The sequence below is a fragment of the Lactuca saligna genome, chromosome 7 (genome assembly GCF_052625555.1).
Source record: "Lactuca saligna cultivar CGN05327 chromosome 7, ASM5262555v1, whole genome shotgun sequence".
Lineage (NCBI taxonomy): Eukaryota > Viridiplantae > Streptophyta > Magnoliopsida > Asterales > Asteraceae > Lactuca > Lactuca saligna.
In genome coordinates this window covers 124,682,545-124,699,078 of record NC_136423.1, presented here as the reverse complement: position 1 = coordinate 124,699,078, position 16,534 = coordinate 124,682,545, and the positions used below count along the sequence as shown (strand labels likewise).

At 26.4% G+C, this 16,534-nt stretch overlaps 1 long non-coding RNA gene across 1 annotated transcript; it reads left to right on the top strand.

Annotated features, from left to right (window-relative positions):
* Positions 1-4,023: 4,023 nt before the first annotated feature.
* LOC145006019 (uncharacterized) lies at positions 4,024-16,287 on the top strand. Its single transcript, XR_013662753.1, has 3 exons — positions 4,024-4,137; positions 13,398-13,473; positions 15,977-16,287. It is a non-coding gene; the product is annotated as an uncharacterized LOC145006019 (long non-coding RNA).
* Positions 16,288-16,534: the final 247 nt, after the last annotated feature.

The following is a 16,534-nucleotide window of genomic DNA, read 5'->3' as shown; positions in this document are numbered from 1 at the left end:
ACTGCTCCTAGCTCAAGATCATGGGTCGTGTAGTTGACCTCATGTGTCTTCAGCTGTCTCGAGGCATAGGCGATGACCTTACCTCGCTGCATCAAAACACACCCGAGCCCTTGATTCGATGCATCACAATAGACTACGAAGTCTTATATTCCTTCAGGGAGGGGATAACTCCTGAATTTCTGCTGGTGCTAAGCGATATGGGGACTTGGCTATGGGGGTAGCTCCGGGAATTAGGTCGATGCGAAACTCGACTTGGCGTTCAGGAGGAATTCCCTGGAGCTCTTCGGTAAAGACATCAGGAAAGTTGCAGACTTCGGGGATGCTCTCGAGGTCTTTAACTTCCTGTTTCTCATTGAATACATGAGCTAGGAATGCATGACACTCCTTTCGCAGAAGTTTTTGAGCTTTAATGCATGAAATGATTCGAAGATTGGAACTAAGTTTATCACCGTAGATCATGAGGGTCTGGCCAGAGGGAAGATTGAGACGGATAGATTTTTCGTAACAAATGATATCATCATGATTGGGGCTTAACCAATCCATGCCAATGATAACATCGAAGATCTTTATGGAAACTGGCATAAGGTCGATGGGAAAAGAATGATCGTTTAGGGTAAGGGTGCAACCTATGAATATATCGTTAGCGTTCTCTTTCTCGCTGTTAGCCATCTCAATGGTAAACGTTTTGGTTAACGGTTGAGGACTATGTTTAAGAATATGTTTGAATGAATGGCTAACAAAACTTCTTTCAGCACCAGAATCAAAAAGGATGCATGCATAAGAGTTATCGAGAGGGAACGTAGCCCTGACAACGGTGGGATCAGCGACTGCCTCCTCTTGCCCCATAGTTAGAACTCTCCCGGTGTTGTTAGTCGTTGTAGCCTTAACACAGTTTCTCTTGTAATGCCCGACATTACCACAATCGAAACAAGCTTAACTGACACCTACTCCGGAAGCTTGATTTGTTGGTTGGGTTGGTATTCTATAGTTTCACGCAAGGTGACCCTTCTTGCCATAATTGTTGCAGGGCATCTCACGGCATGGGCTAGAAGTGAGATGATGGTAGTTGCACTTATCACACCGAGGAAGGGTACCAGCATATCTACTGGTAGGTTCTTGAGTGGCAGGAGCGGTGACAGGGGTAATAGCAGCATGGATTGCCACAGTTTGCTGCTTCTTTGAGGGCTCCTGCGAAGACTGGCCCTTTTTCTGTTTCAAGAATTTTCTTTTCTCACCACTCCCTTTAGTCGGTTCAGGAGTGGTGGTCACTTCATGGATATCAACTCCATGATCGATCAGAGTTTGTGCCAGATACTTAGCGGTGTCAAAGGTGTTTGGCCTAATAGCCAAGACGTTTCCCTTGGTTGGCTGGGTCATCCCCCAAATGAATCTTTCAATCTTTTTGCTTTCCGGGGCAACCATTCCCAGATAAAGGAGTGTTAGGTCTTCAAATCTAGAAGTGTAGGCAGCGATATCGGAACCCTTCATCTTTAGGTTCCAAAGTTCATGCTCCAGTTTCTGCATTTCGTCCTGTGGGCAGTACTCGACAAGCATTAACTCCTTCAAGCTCTCCCAACCCATAGCGTTTGCTACAGGCAGGGTTAAGGATTTGACTCGGCCATTCCACCAAGTCAATTCTTTATCGGTGAAAGTGCAGGCGGAGAATTTCACCTTGTTGGCTTCCGAACAAGAATAGATTTCAAAGATAGACTCGATTTTCTCGAACCATCGAGTCAGGGTAATAACACCTCCATTGCCGTTAAAAGATGTGGGTTTCGTATTCATGAAATCTTCGTAGGAACACTCCTCTGGTGTCCCTGACCACCTTCCTGGTTTTGGGGCTGAGTACCACCTCTTGGCCCACCAGAGCCGCCGGGGTTCATTTGTGACATTGCAGTAGCCACAGCAGCAGTAACAGCTGCTTGGAACATGGCGGGATCAAATGGAGGAGGTGGAGGAGGAGGATTGTTGTTCCTTGAGTTGGGTCTTCTCTTTTGAGGCATCTTGATCTAAAATGATCAGGAAAGAGAGGATAGTAAGTCCTCTGGATAGAATCAAGAGATATGAAACAAGAGAAATCTCATTATGGTAGATAGAGTGTTCTACTAAGCGATAGGACATGAAAAGTTATTAAAGCAAGTAAACTATCGCTAAGGAAAGAATGAGTAGCAACACTTGGAATAAATTCCTACAATGTATTCAGTTCTGACTAAAATACTCCTATAGTATTTTATGTTTTGTTGCAACGATGATTTGATGTTTGGATATTTGGTAAGTTTTAGGCCTGTTGTACACCACAGTCACTCCCAAACACATGTTGCCCGTGTCTCGAATGAATATAGTTGATCGAGCTATATTGACCCTAGATACGACTACATAACTGCCCAGGTTTAACCGCGGTGCCCAACACCCAATTACTTTTGTTTTGTTCTACTCATGGTTATTGTATCTGATATTTAGGTATTCTTGTATACTTTTTGTAAAAATACTTGTATTTTAAAGTATACTTTTAGTTCAAAGCACATCGTCCCCTTAGTGTTTATAGTTATATACCATGTAAGGTTTGGTATACTAAGTTCACTATAAACAAAAGCTCTGATACCAATCTGTCACACCTTGAAACCGACGGCGGAAACGTTCCGGGGCGGAGGATGTCATGCGTAGTATCACAACCATTGTACATAGTAAGCATAGTAAACACAACCATTACATTAAATAAGAATATTTACATTTGTTTGAAAACTGAGAAATACATAGGTTATATACATCAGTATAACAAAAGTATAGACGAAACTTCTATATGCACCGTCTTCTCCAAAAGTAAGCATGATACCTGTCTAATGTGAACCTGAGAATACAAGCAGTTTTAAAAATATCAGCATAAAGCTGGTGAGTTCATAAGTAGTTGATTTTTGGTGAAATAAAATGTTCCTTTGATTTCATGAAAAGTTATTATCCAAGAAAATCCAATATTTTCTTATAAAAGAAGTTTGGTTATCCATTTGCTTAACAGCTGGTTTATGAAAAGTTAAGTTATCCCAGGGAAAAACCCTTATTTTCCTTAATAGTCAATGGTTGCTTATCGATCCGGAAATCAAGTGTACAAGTATCTAACATACTTGTATCGTTAGGTGCGGTTTCTTTGAAAGCTCAATTACTCTCGATGAGATACGTTAGTTTTAATACACACATAAAACTAATAAGTAGGTATTACTGTTACCCTCTAGTAATCAAACAATTATTACTTTGAGGTTAGTTCACTAGGTTCATTATTTCTGAAAGTAAATCTCCATTATCTAAGAATAATTTTAAAATACAAAATAAATGGAAAAATCCAAAAAAAAAATTTAAAATATTATTTTCGGAATTTGAATTAACTAAAAAATAAATAAATAAATAAATAAAAATAAAAATAAATCCTTTTTTTTTTTTTTTTGAAAAATACGTGAAATATTCTAAATAGAATATTACACTGACATATTTTAAAAAATAATTTTAAAATGCAAAATAAATGAAAAAATCTAAAAATTCTTTTTTTAAATATTATTTTCGGAACTTGAATTAATTAAAAAAATAAAAAAAATTAAAAAAAAATCCTTTTTTTTTAAAATACGTGAAATATTCTAAATAAAATATTACATTGTACATATTCTAAACATAGTTTTAAAATGCAAAATAAATAGAAAAATAAAAAAAAAATCTTTTTTTAAATATTATTTTCGGAACTTGAATTAACTAAAAAAATTTAAAAAATAAAAAAATGCATCTAACGGTCTCACAAAATTAGGCCGTCTCACATGAACCTAACCCTATATATATATATATATATATATATATATATATATATATATATATATATATATATATATATATATATATATATATATATATATATATATATATATATATATATATATATATATAGTCATCATGAATAGTGTGTGATTGGTAGACGTAAAAAATACGCAAGCGGCATTTGCATGAATTTGAATTAGAAATAAGAAAATTTTGACATAAACACCATTCATATGTCAGAATCTTTATATATAAATAAAAGGTGATCATTTAAAGATGAGATGTATTCAAATTCCTTAAAGACCATTTAAACTTCATTTTAATAATCAGTCACTCGCTAAGGTAACATTTTCTATACAAAGTAATGTTTTATTAAATGCTGTTGTTGTTGTTATTATTTAAGTATTTTTGAAATCAATAAAAATGATTAAATTATTGTTAGGGTCTTAGGGAAATGATTTGTATAGAATATTTTTCATATACAAAGATTTATTTTCTAGAAGGTTGTATCGTTGTGCATGAAAAAATAATTTATGTTATTTGATATTTACTATGGAATACTAAAATTTACACTTATCAGATACATATTATCGTAATTATTTTAAACAATATTAGAAGATAAATATCTATTGTAATCATACTATATCTATCTATTCGTGGCTTGATATGAATAAAACTCAATTCCCCATTTAATGTAAGTTTTAACATTATGATCAATTAATTTTAAAAAATAATTATTCGATTTTTTTAATGTAAATGATGATGATTATTTAAAACACTAATCATTGTTAGTAAAGTAATACAATACAAATTATAATTGTATATTTGCTTTAAACTATTATTATGGTTAATAATTTTAAAAATCATGTATTTGTATGAAAAAAAATAGTGTTCATATTATTTTTACTTGATTTGGCATGTCGATTTAGGTTTTATATTTAAAACATGTAATTTTTTTTTTACTTTTTTTAACTACTGAACAAATAATATATATATATATATATTTAAGTTTATTTGAAAATTTCATTTAGATTTGAAAATTAACATCATATTTAATTTGATAAATTAAGCATATTATATTAATAATTCAAAAAGTATATCCTTAATATGATAATATTTTTCATTTAATAACATACTTATCTTAATTAAATTAATATATCATGAAAATTAAAAATTTAGGATTTTTCAAATCAATATGGTACAAGAAAAATGATTTATTTTATAAAAAATAATCTAAGTGAATGCTTCGTTGTGTGTCCTAAAAATGTGTATGTAGTTTTATTTATTTATTTTTACACATATGTGTTCTTGAAAAAGAGTATGCCGTCGACATTAAACGTATGTTTTGTAAAACAATATAATGTTCAAAAAGAATATATTAGAACATTGGATGTGAGCAACTGGATGTAACACTAAATTGGTGCCACCTCATCTATAACACCAAGGGGAAAATGGTGTTCCACATGTTATATCATGTTAAGAGGTAGAAAAAGAAGATCGAGAAAATTATTTGATTGGTTGATGAAAGAGATAGTCAATCATCTTTCTTGTTTTATCTTGTCCTCGTTAACACAAGATGCAACATAACGAGCAAAAACGAGTACGGGTCCCCCCCCCCCCCCCCCAACCTCACGACGCCGTTAAGGGTGCCACATCACCCGGTTGCTTCTCGTTTTTGGCCCATACCGCATCCTCTTATTGAATAATTCTTACACTAAGTTGATATATATCTACAACTATTTTGAACAATATGATACGATAAACATCTATTCGAATAACATTTTTCAATGGTAACGGCATGTGTCTTGCTCATGAATAAAATTAAAAATAGTTATAAGTTTATTGTTATTTTTAGCTATTATTATCAATTAATTTAAAATTTATTTATTTAACCATCTTTTATTTTAATTTTTAATTTCACTGATGATGATGATTTGTTAAATATCAACCATGTGTTTAAGGTAACATTATGTAATTTCTAATTTATTTTACTATGGATTATTACTGTTGATACTAATTATATATATATATATATATATATATATATATATATATATATATATATATATATATATATATATATTATAGCTTATACATTTAACATGGCATTTAAATTTTTTTAACTAGTTAAAATATAGTCTTTGGATTATTTTTAAAGTTTAATTTCCATTTTAATTTATTTTTTCTCTTTTAAATTAATAAACTAAATATAATATATAGTTATTTCAAATGTTATTACATTAAACTTATAATATTTTACATACACCTATATATCTAAACTAATATTAAATTTAATATGTTATGTTAGAATTTAAACGGTTAGATTTAAAAATAAACTAATAAAGAAGTTTAATATATTAAAAAACCAAATTAATATGATTTTAAGATAATTGGTTAATCAATGAAACAAAATACAAAAACAGTTTCAACTACTTTTTTCTTTTATATATATATATATATATATATATATATATATATATATATATATATATATATATATATATATATATATATATATATATATATATATATATATGTTTTCATAAGTACTAATCAGCTTACTTGAAAGTTGAAGAGTTATTATATTAAGATAAAATTATCTTTTAGTTATTGTTTTCCAAATTAATTAAATCTAGGATATTAGCTAGAAAAACCCTTAAATGTTTTGATTGGTTGACAGTGTGAATTTCAAATTCATATGACAGAAAGAAAATGATTTATTCGAATCATATTAATGGTATATTATTTGCCACTATGATATTTTAAAATTTTACCAACAACATAAACAAATATGCGAATTTTTTAATAAGTATATTACACTGATGAAGCAACAATACAAATCTGTAAGTTTAATATTAGTTCGAAATTTTAAGAATATGAAGAATTTCAAATGAATATGGTACAAATAAAATGACATCTTTTATAATTTATTAGATGAATTTCCACACCTTGTGCATACTAATATTATATGGTTAAAGTTTTAACTAATACATAGTATTATAAATAATTATGTTATTAGTTTTAAATATAAAATAATAATTACATCACTCAATGGCATCTACATCCACTTATTTATAAGGCAACATAATATAATTTAAAACATAACTTAACTATTATTGTTAATTTAGATAAAAAAAATATTTTAAAAAAAATTTAAAATATTATAGAAAATAGTTTTTGGATATATTTTAGTTAATTTGACATTTGAAATTTGGTTTTACGTTGAACAAATTTAAACCTTTTTAACTTTTTAGAAGAATATTCTCTAAAAAAAAATTTAAAGTTATTTGATATTTTCATTTAAGTTTTGCATTTAATATGATATTTAAATTAACAAATTAAATATATTATATTGTTATTTGAAAATTTTGATTTAGGTTTGCATTTATCATTATAAATTAAAATTTAAATATATCATATGAATAATTCAAAAAATTTGTTATTAATATGATAAAATTTATATTTATCAAATTATTAAAATTCAAATTTAAAAATTTATAGGAGTTTCAAATCGAATAACATTATCTTAATAAATATAGATATAAATATAAATGTTTGTGCATGTAAATAACATATCTCAATAAATATGTGTACATGAGTTTATTTGTTTCATTTATAACTATTATAACTATTTTAAACTATTGACGACTAATAAATTTAGATATCCATCTTTTATGAGCATATCATTCAACGAGTTTTTAATTAATTGATGTTGACAGTACTTAATTGAATAAGTTAAAATTAATTAAATTAGATATATTACATCATACATTTTTTAAATATTTATTAATTTGGTTGTTCATAGAAATGGAAATAGGGAATGTTTGTTTATGGAACAATCAGTAAAAAAAACCCCTAAAAACATAAGTGATTAGTTATTTAAGACCATTCGGTGCATCGTATATCGTACAACGCTTGCCGTATACTTTATATTATAATATGTGATGTAACTAGTGTGTTGTGCGGTAAACACCACAACGACCCACCATGTTCCAACGTGGTATGCATGTTGCACATCATGGTTTTACCGCACAGTATACCCCTCATAGGCAATGCTTTGTATATAAAAATCTATATTGTGATGGGTGTGATAAGTGTGGTATCAAGAAAAAAAATGATGAGGTAACTGCAAAAGTATGGTATTTATGGTATAACGGATACCAACCTTAACTATTCTTCTTTGTTTTGTAAGTTCCTTCCTTTTATTGTTTTAGTATCTTTTTTTGTTTATAATGATATAGTTTTAAAAAGTATATATTCATTTTAATTATGTGGAAATTTTGATTAAAAATTAATATGAGTAATTTGTTTATATTTACATGATATAAATAAATGAAAAACATTGACAACTTCTTAAATAACAAATGATAATCTTTAGTAAAATTCTTAGTTTTTTTAATTTGCAATATAGTATTATTTTATTATTAAAAAATAAATAAAGTATGAAATAATTAAATAGTTTTATATTATAATTACAAATCTGTATGTTCATTTTTATCATGCCAACAATTAAAAAAACAATAAATATGCAATTGTAATATATTTAAAGCAGGCATATTATTTTAAAAACAATTGGTAACCTTTTTATATATCAAATTTTAATGTTTCGAAAACTCTAGGTATTTTTTTAACTTGGAATATAATATATTTCTATTAAAAATATAAATAAATAAATTATAAAGTAATTGAAACTTTTTATACTAATTTGTAGTAATAAAAGAAGTAAAAACGACGACATGTTCCATCATATCATTTTCTTTATTTTTTATTGTAATAATCAGTATAAATAATAAGAGTGAGTTCTATAAAGAACCATAATTAACCAAATAACCAAGGAACCAATTTTTTTTTTCAATTTTTAGAACTTATTTAAAAAAAAAATACAGCAAATTCATAACTTTTTATCATTTTTTTCCAACGATATAAAATTCGATTTTTTTACGTTAAATTCACAATGTGAATCTTCGAAAATTCACAACGTGAATCCGAAAAATATTTTTCACATTCACAATGTTAATATATGAATTTAGATATTTTTAGATTTTTTTTCGATAAATAATAATCTCTAGAAATGAAAAAAAGATTAGTTCCTTGAAAAACCCATAATTATGGTAATCTATTGAACTTTTCCCTAAATAATAAAACAAACATACATATACTAAATTTAAACTTATAATTTGGTTCATTTTTCAAGTTCATCAACAATACTATGTGTTAAACTTCAAAGCAAATTAAAATAAAAATTACAAAAATCTTAATATTTTAAGTCAGTTTATGAAATAGTCTTAAATTATTATTATTATTATTATTATTATTATTATTATTATTATTATTTTAAAAAGTTATAAAAACCAGTAAAGGTTTCATTATGACATTTTTTTTCGGGTTCAATCGATAACAAATTAATTCAGGATTATTTTTTAAACTGATCCAAAATATTGAGATTTTTTCTACGAGAACTTTTATTTTTATTTTATTATTTTATTGAAAACGTAAATAAATATATTATTTTTTAAATTGGTTATTATTAATAATATTAAAAAATACATATATATATATATATATATATATATATATATATATATATATATATATATATATATATATATATATATATATATATATATATATATATAACGTATTTATACGTAATCTGTTGTATCTATAATTGTACTTTGTTTTTTTGGTTTGGTTGTTCCCGGCTAGTTATTTGTTAGTGGGATGACCATTTATAAAATTTACCATTTCAAAAAAAAGTTGTTGATGATGTATTATTGGTAACATCAGTTTTGGAAAAATGTTCATATTGTATTAATACGAAAATAATTACAAAAATTGATTTGACAGAACCAATAACATTACACTCATGTTCATGATCATATAAGCTTGTTAAAATTAAAAGGAATAGTCTCAACCGTATAAAAAAATAAATAAATAACAAGTCTTCATGAATAATGTGTGATTGATAGACAAAAAAAAAAATACACAAGCGGCATTTGCATGATTTTAAATTAGAAATAAGGAAACTTTGGCATATATATCATATGTATGTGGAATCTTTATATATAAATAATAGATTATCATTTAAATGTGAGATGTATTCAAATTAAATGTGAGATGTATTCAAATTTCTTAACGACCATATTGAAACAGTTATTGTTTACTGATCTGTATTCTATACATGATGCTATGACTTTGTATAAAAAACATATATAATATACTTTTATATTTTGTAAATTTGTTACCTTGAAGATGTTAATGAAGGTAATTAAGATGATGATCATGATCATCATATTCCATTAACTTTGATTCTAGTAAGATACAAGTATTAGTATTGCAAATACTAATTGGCTTAACTTTGATTCTAGCAAGATACAAGTATTAGTGTTGCAAATACAAATTGACTATATGTTATATAGGTTTCATTCGGTAGTAACTTAAATGAAAGAGTCTTTTGAGTTGTAATACTTAATATCTATTTTTAATAAACTAATTAAAATAAAAGCGTTATCTTGAGCTACATATTTGTTTGACTTCCGTTATAAGAGTTATAAATATATAGATGTGAATATAGATATAAATTAGACAAATATTCGGACATTACGCAGAATAAAATTATATAATTAAATATTTGGCAAATACATGTTATTGAAAACAATATGTTATTAACATTCCATGAGATCAAAATGAGTATACTAACTTGATAAATAAGATTACAATTATTTTGAACGAAATTATAATCATATCATTATGTAGTCTCTACTCGTGGCTTGTTTCTAAGATAACATAATATAATTTATAATTTTATGCTACTTTAACTATTATTGTTAATTGATTTAAATACATATTAAACAAAAATAAATTATTATAAAAACAATTTTTAATATCTTTAGTTAATTTGACATTTTAATTTTTAGGTTTTACATTGAACACATTTAAACCTTTTTAATTATTTTGAAAAAAATATTTGAAAATATTTTAAATTTATTTTGTATATTCACGTACATTTTGCATTTATCATATTTAAATTAACAAATTATATTGATACTACAAAATTTTAATTTAGCTTTTGCATTTAACACAATTAATATGATAATATTTTACATTTAATATTAAATAAGGTTGAAAGTTAAATATAATGAAAGTAAAATGACATCAATTATAATATACAAGACAAATGTTTACGTGTTGCACATGTTAAAATCATGTAGTTAAAATTTTGACAAATATATGTTGTTGGAAATGATTTTGTTATTGAAATCAACTATTAAATAATAATTTTTACATTAAGTTGATATATACATGTATTCTAAATAATAAAACAAGATAAACATCAATTAGAAGCATATTACTTAATAAAATCCACATGTGGCTTGTGTAAGAATAAACCTAAATATAATTGATTTAATGTTACTTTTAACTATACAATAAAAAACCAAATATTTGTGATGCCGTGTGGTTTTGTGTTATTACCAAACCGAAAAAATTGTATCACACCATTTGTAAAAACTAAATGGCAAATCTTGACGAAAAAAAAACAAGTATAATTTCACTTTAAACCTGAGTTCCTTATAGGGCCTACCCTAAAGGTATATAGGGTGTGCGATTCACATGACCCAACAAAAATTGGGGATCATTTTCACTATAATTGTTTAAATATAAAGAAAATATATTTAGTTTAGTTTATAAATGTTAGCAAGATGGATTGACAAAGGTGTTTCCTTTAGCTAATTAATCCAAGTTCGAATCTCGGTTTTTTAACTTGTACTCTCTACTATATACTAACTATTGTTAAAATATAATAAAAATCATCATTTTGGTGGCCTTTTTTCTATATTTGCACAATGCCTATGATATGGTGGGTCCGACTTGGTCCCGAATAAAGACATAGATTTAGTTTTAATACGACAAAACTGCAAAAATGATCCTTATGGTATACATTTTTTGGGTTTTGGTCCACTTCTCATAAGCTCAAATAAAGATACATATTCAACCATCTTAATTTCTTCTCCAATCCATATCTTATCAGATGAGATGAGCTAACGAAATTCCTTATGGGGATCTTTGGAAAACCCATAAGCCAATCACAAATCCAACCTGATTGTTATTTCTTCTGATTCTTCCTCTACACAATTAGCCCAATGAAATCGATATCCACCAAAAAAAAACATGAACAATCGATCATAGGAAAACAATGAGGTTATGGATTGAGCTTAGAACGCGTTGTAGTTGGCCATGTCGAGGCTCGAGGACGAGTTTCATCTGTTTAGTTTCAAGCTGTTCCTCTTCACGCATATCAGTTTTACGGATCTGTCCATTCAGTTTCCTATTCTTTTACTTCAACGGGGGAGAAATAAAAAAATAGAGAATTTTAGAGATTATGAACAAGAAGGGAGCAACTAGCATCATGAGAAAATTTCCAAGGTATACAATAATGCTTGCCCTTGATGTCTTGGATGAAGGCTCGTTGATTATCGTTGTGGAAAGGCATAACATCGAAGAGGTAGAGAGAATTGAATAGATGATTTTGGATAAAAAAAACCAAGAAATGGATCTTAGCGATCAAAGTTGAAGTCAGGGTAAAATGATGTGATTTTGTTGAAATCTGATTCCGATTTAAGATATAAATGGATGATATGGAGGATGTGGAGTACGATTCCAGAAGCGAATATGACAAAGGGAAAGATGATGTAGAGTCCCTTTTTGAATTGGAATGTCAGAGAATGTTATGCTCTTGTATTTCTAATTTCCATGCCATTATAGTGGCATCACTACCATATTTTTTTTTTCTGGAAAGATGAATATGTATCTTGGAGAAAGAGGATGGAGGAGATGAGAGGATTTATGTTTTCTGGGTTTTGAGGTTCTTGAAAAAATCAATGAACATATAATCAAAGATTGATTTTTTTTTTTCAAAAATGGATTTAATTCGTTTGAGTTTTCTATTGTACCTTTCAAATTTCATTCATTGATTGATTTTGTTTAAAGTTAGGTTAAATTTCATTAAAGGAAATGTAACAAGTTAATAGGTTTTAAAACCGCTTTATATTTGTGGTTCAATTATTATAAACCCAAAAAATATGACTACAATACATTCATTTTGCGGTTTTAAAACTCTCCTAATGTAAAAACCTCACCATATCTATTGTGGTTTATAAACGAACCAAAATGTAGTTAAAACAACAAACTACATCCAACGGATATGTATATTTTCCTACAAAAATATTATTTTTATGTTTTTTGAGATGTGTTTTATCTATAATATTAAAAATTTCTAGCATTTTAGCCATTATCTATGAACTATTTTACATTTGTGTTTGACTTATTATAAGCCCCAAAAAATGACTATAACATAATGATTTTTTGTTTTAAAAATGTCCTAATGTAAAAACCTCATCCTAGCTATTGTGGTTTATAAAACAAACTGAACAGAAACCGAGCCGTAGTTACACCGACAAACTAAATCAAACAAAAAACCTGAACACTACGGTTTTAACAATTGAAAAACCAATAGTTTTTTTATATGATTTTCGACAAAAGATCACACCAAACCATACTAATCTTTGTGTTCTAACAAGAAAATTAGCATCTTTCATGCGTAGATTTCTTGGTGAAAAGATATGGAGAAAGTTTCGTTTAAGATTGTCATCTTGGCTATATTTTTGCTTATTGCGTGTGGTGAGTCATTTTATCTTTTATGCTTCCATAAGTTATTATATATATATATATATATATATATATATATATATATATATATATATATATATATATATATATATATATATATATATCGTTCAAATAAAGACACTAAATAAAATGAAGACGTGGAAACACAATTTTTATGTTATTATTTTGCTATTAATTTTGTATATTTATACTATTAAGGAATGAAAATATATAGCGGAATAATAACATAAAAATATTGTCTTCAGATCATTTAATGTCTTCATCTCAATAAATATATATATATATATATATATATATATATATATATATATATATATATATATATATATATATATATATATATATATATATATATATATATGACAACTTAAAGATTTGTAAGAAATTGAGAAATCCTAATCTGTTTATCATTTTTCAAAACCAAGACCACCAATCTTTTCTGAATGATGCATCTAATACATATCTAAGCTAAAAAAGGATTTAACGATTTATTTTATATATATATTTTTTGAAATATGCATGTATCCACAATCACAGTTATATGGATTACGAACGCATGATTATCCATAGTAAAATTGATAATCATTACTTATATGTACTGTGTTCATAGTGCATATAACTATTGATTATCAATATTACTACGGATAATCATACGTCCGCAATGCATATAACTGCTGATTATCAATATTACTATGGACAGTTATATGTTCGTAGTTTATATAACTATTGATTGTACGTACATTCACATTTCCAAAAACAAAGGTTCGTCAAATCTTTTTTTTTTTTTTACCATGGATTTGTTTTAGTCACTGGTCTAGGAGCCCAAGGTGTTTTCGGTTTCGAAAAATGATGAACGGATTAGTAGTTCTCGAGTTCTCGCAAATCTTTAAGTTTTTAAAAGAACTTTTTCTCTCTCTCTCTCTCTCTCTATATATATATATATATATATATGGCTAATAGTTTTTTAATGGTGAAATAATTATTAGATTTTATTATTAATTAGTGTTATGCAATAAAAAATTATCACTTTTTAAATAAAATATTTAGGGTTATACCTTATATTTACATTATATGTTTATACTATTCGTCAAATCTTTTTTTTTTACCATGGATTTGTTTTAGTCACTGGTCTAGGAGCCCAAGGTGTTTTCGGTTTCGAAAAATGATGAACGGATTAGTAGTTCTCAAGTTCTCGCAAATCTTTAAGTTCTTAAAAGAACTTTCTCTCTCTTTCTCTCTCTCTCTCTCTCTCTCTCTATATATATATATATATATATATATATATATATATATATATATATATATATATATATATATATATATATGGCTAATAGTTTCTTATGGTGAAATAATTATATTATATTTTATTATTAATTAGTGTTATGCAATAAAAAGTTATCACTTTTAAATAATATATTTAGGGTTATACCTTATATTTACATTATATGTTTATAGTATTGATGTAAATTAATTAATATTGATATCTATTTCAATAAATATAAATTAATTTATATACATTAATTTAATATTTTAATATTTTTATTTTTCTCTAAATTGAAAATTTCAATAAACCTTCCTTAATTTAAGTCTTCAAAATTTTGGCGAATATTATAAATTATGCATAATTGATTTGTACACAGAACTTTGTAATTTATACCTCTTAAAGTTCAAGATATAAGTAATATATATATATATATATATATATATATATATATATATATATATATATATATATATATATATATATATATATAAACCATAAAAATGATTATTTACAATTTAAAAATTATCACTTTTCTTAATTTATTCATTAGTTTAAACTTAGCAAAACTAATAATTTTTTAATTTAGAAATCAAAATTGATGTATTTAAAAAAATTATGTTATATTATTCACAATTTAAAATTATCGTAGTTTAATTTTGTAACATACTATTTTTTTCTTTAAGATATATCAATAATAATATATGATTGTTACAATCGATAATAATATATGATTGTTACAATCCGCACATTTAACAATTTATCAATTCTAACGGTTTCTATTGTTTTTGTGGTTCATATTTGAATTGTTCATTAAACTTAACAATTAGATGAGACAATGAAAATGTTTGTGACCACGTGATAATTTGATGGTCCATTGTCAAAAGTATCAATGTTAAAATATAAATAATAAAATTTTATGTATACAACAGCCTAGTTTATGTTAGACCATCTCTAATGAGTACAACTTTATAAGAGTTCTATAAATTGTCTTGTCACCATTTCGGTGATACTACTTCCCCTTTCATTTTCTCAAATGCATATAACCTTACAACTTATATGCAACCTTCATTGTAGATGCTCTTAGCATTAGTAATCGGTTTAAAAGATAGTTTCCATAGAAATAGACAAAAATTAACCAAGTATAAAAATCAGTGACCAAAGTGAATATTTTAAATAGATTAATGATTAAAAGTATGATAACTTATTTTATTTTTTGTTTTCTTATCCTAGAATCAAAATTGGGAGTTGTTGAAGGGAGATCGGTTACAAATGGTTTTCATGATGTGATTTTGAAAGCATGTAAGGACAAATCTGAATGTAAATGCTTTTGGTTCTGGCAAACACCAAAATGTAAAGATGGATCATGTAAATGTAGATGAAAGAATCTTTAATGGTTTTCTTCGAGATTGGAAGACAACAAATGAAGAAAATAAATTTTATGATGTTCGCAAATGTTTATTTACGATGATAGAAGATAATGTTTTATTGATACTTATGCTTTTTAGATTTTTAATGAATTACAAAGATATTTTTATGAGCAATCAACCAAATTTATTATAAACAACTAGTCACATGCTAGCCAACAAAAAAAAGGTTGTGCTGCCATCATTCTCTTTTTCCCTTGCCATATGCGTCACCTCATTTTTACCACATTTATTCTAATCCTTTGTCAAACACAAGGAATGTTTTGCCACAATTATTTGTTCAAATTGTTATTATTAGTAAATAATTCAAGTATGTTACTATTACAGACCTCACGCCACAAATGCATAATAGAAATGAAATCTT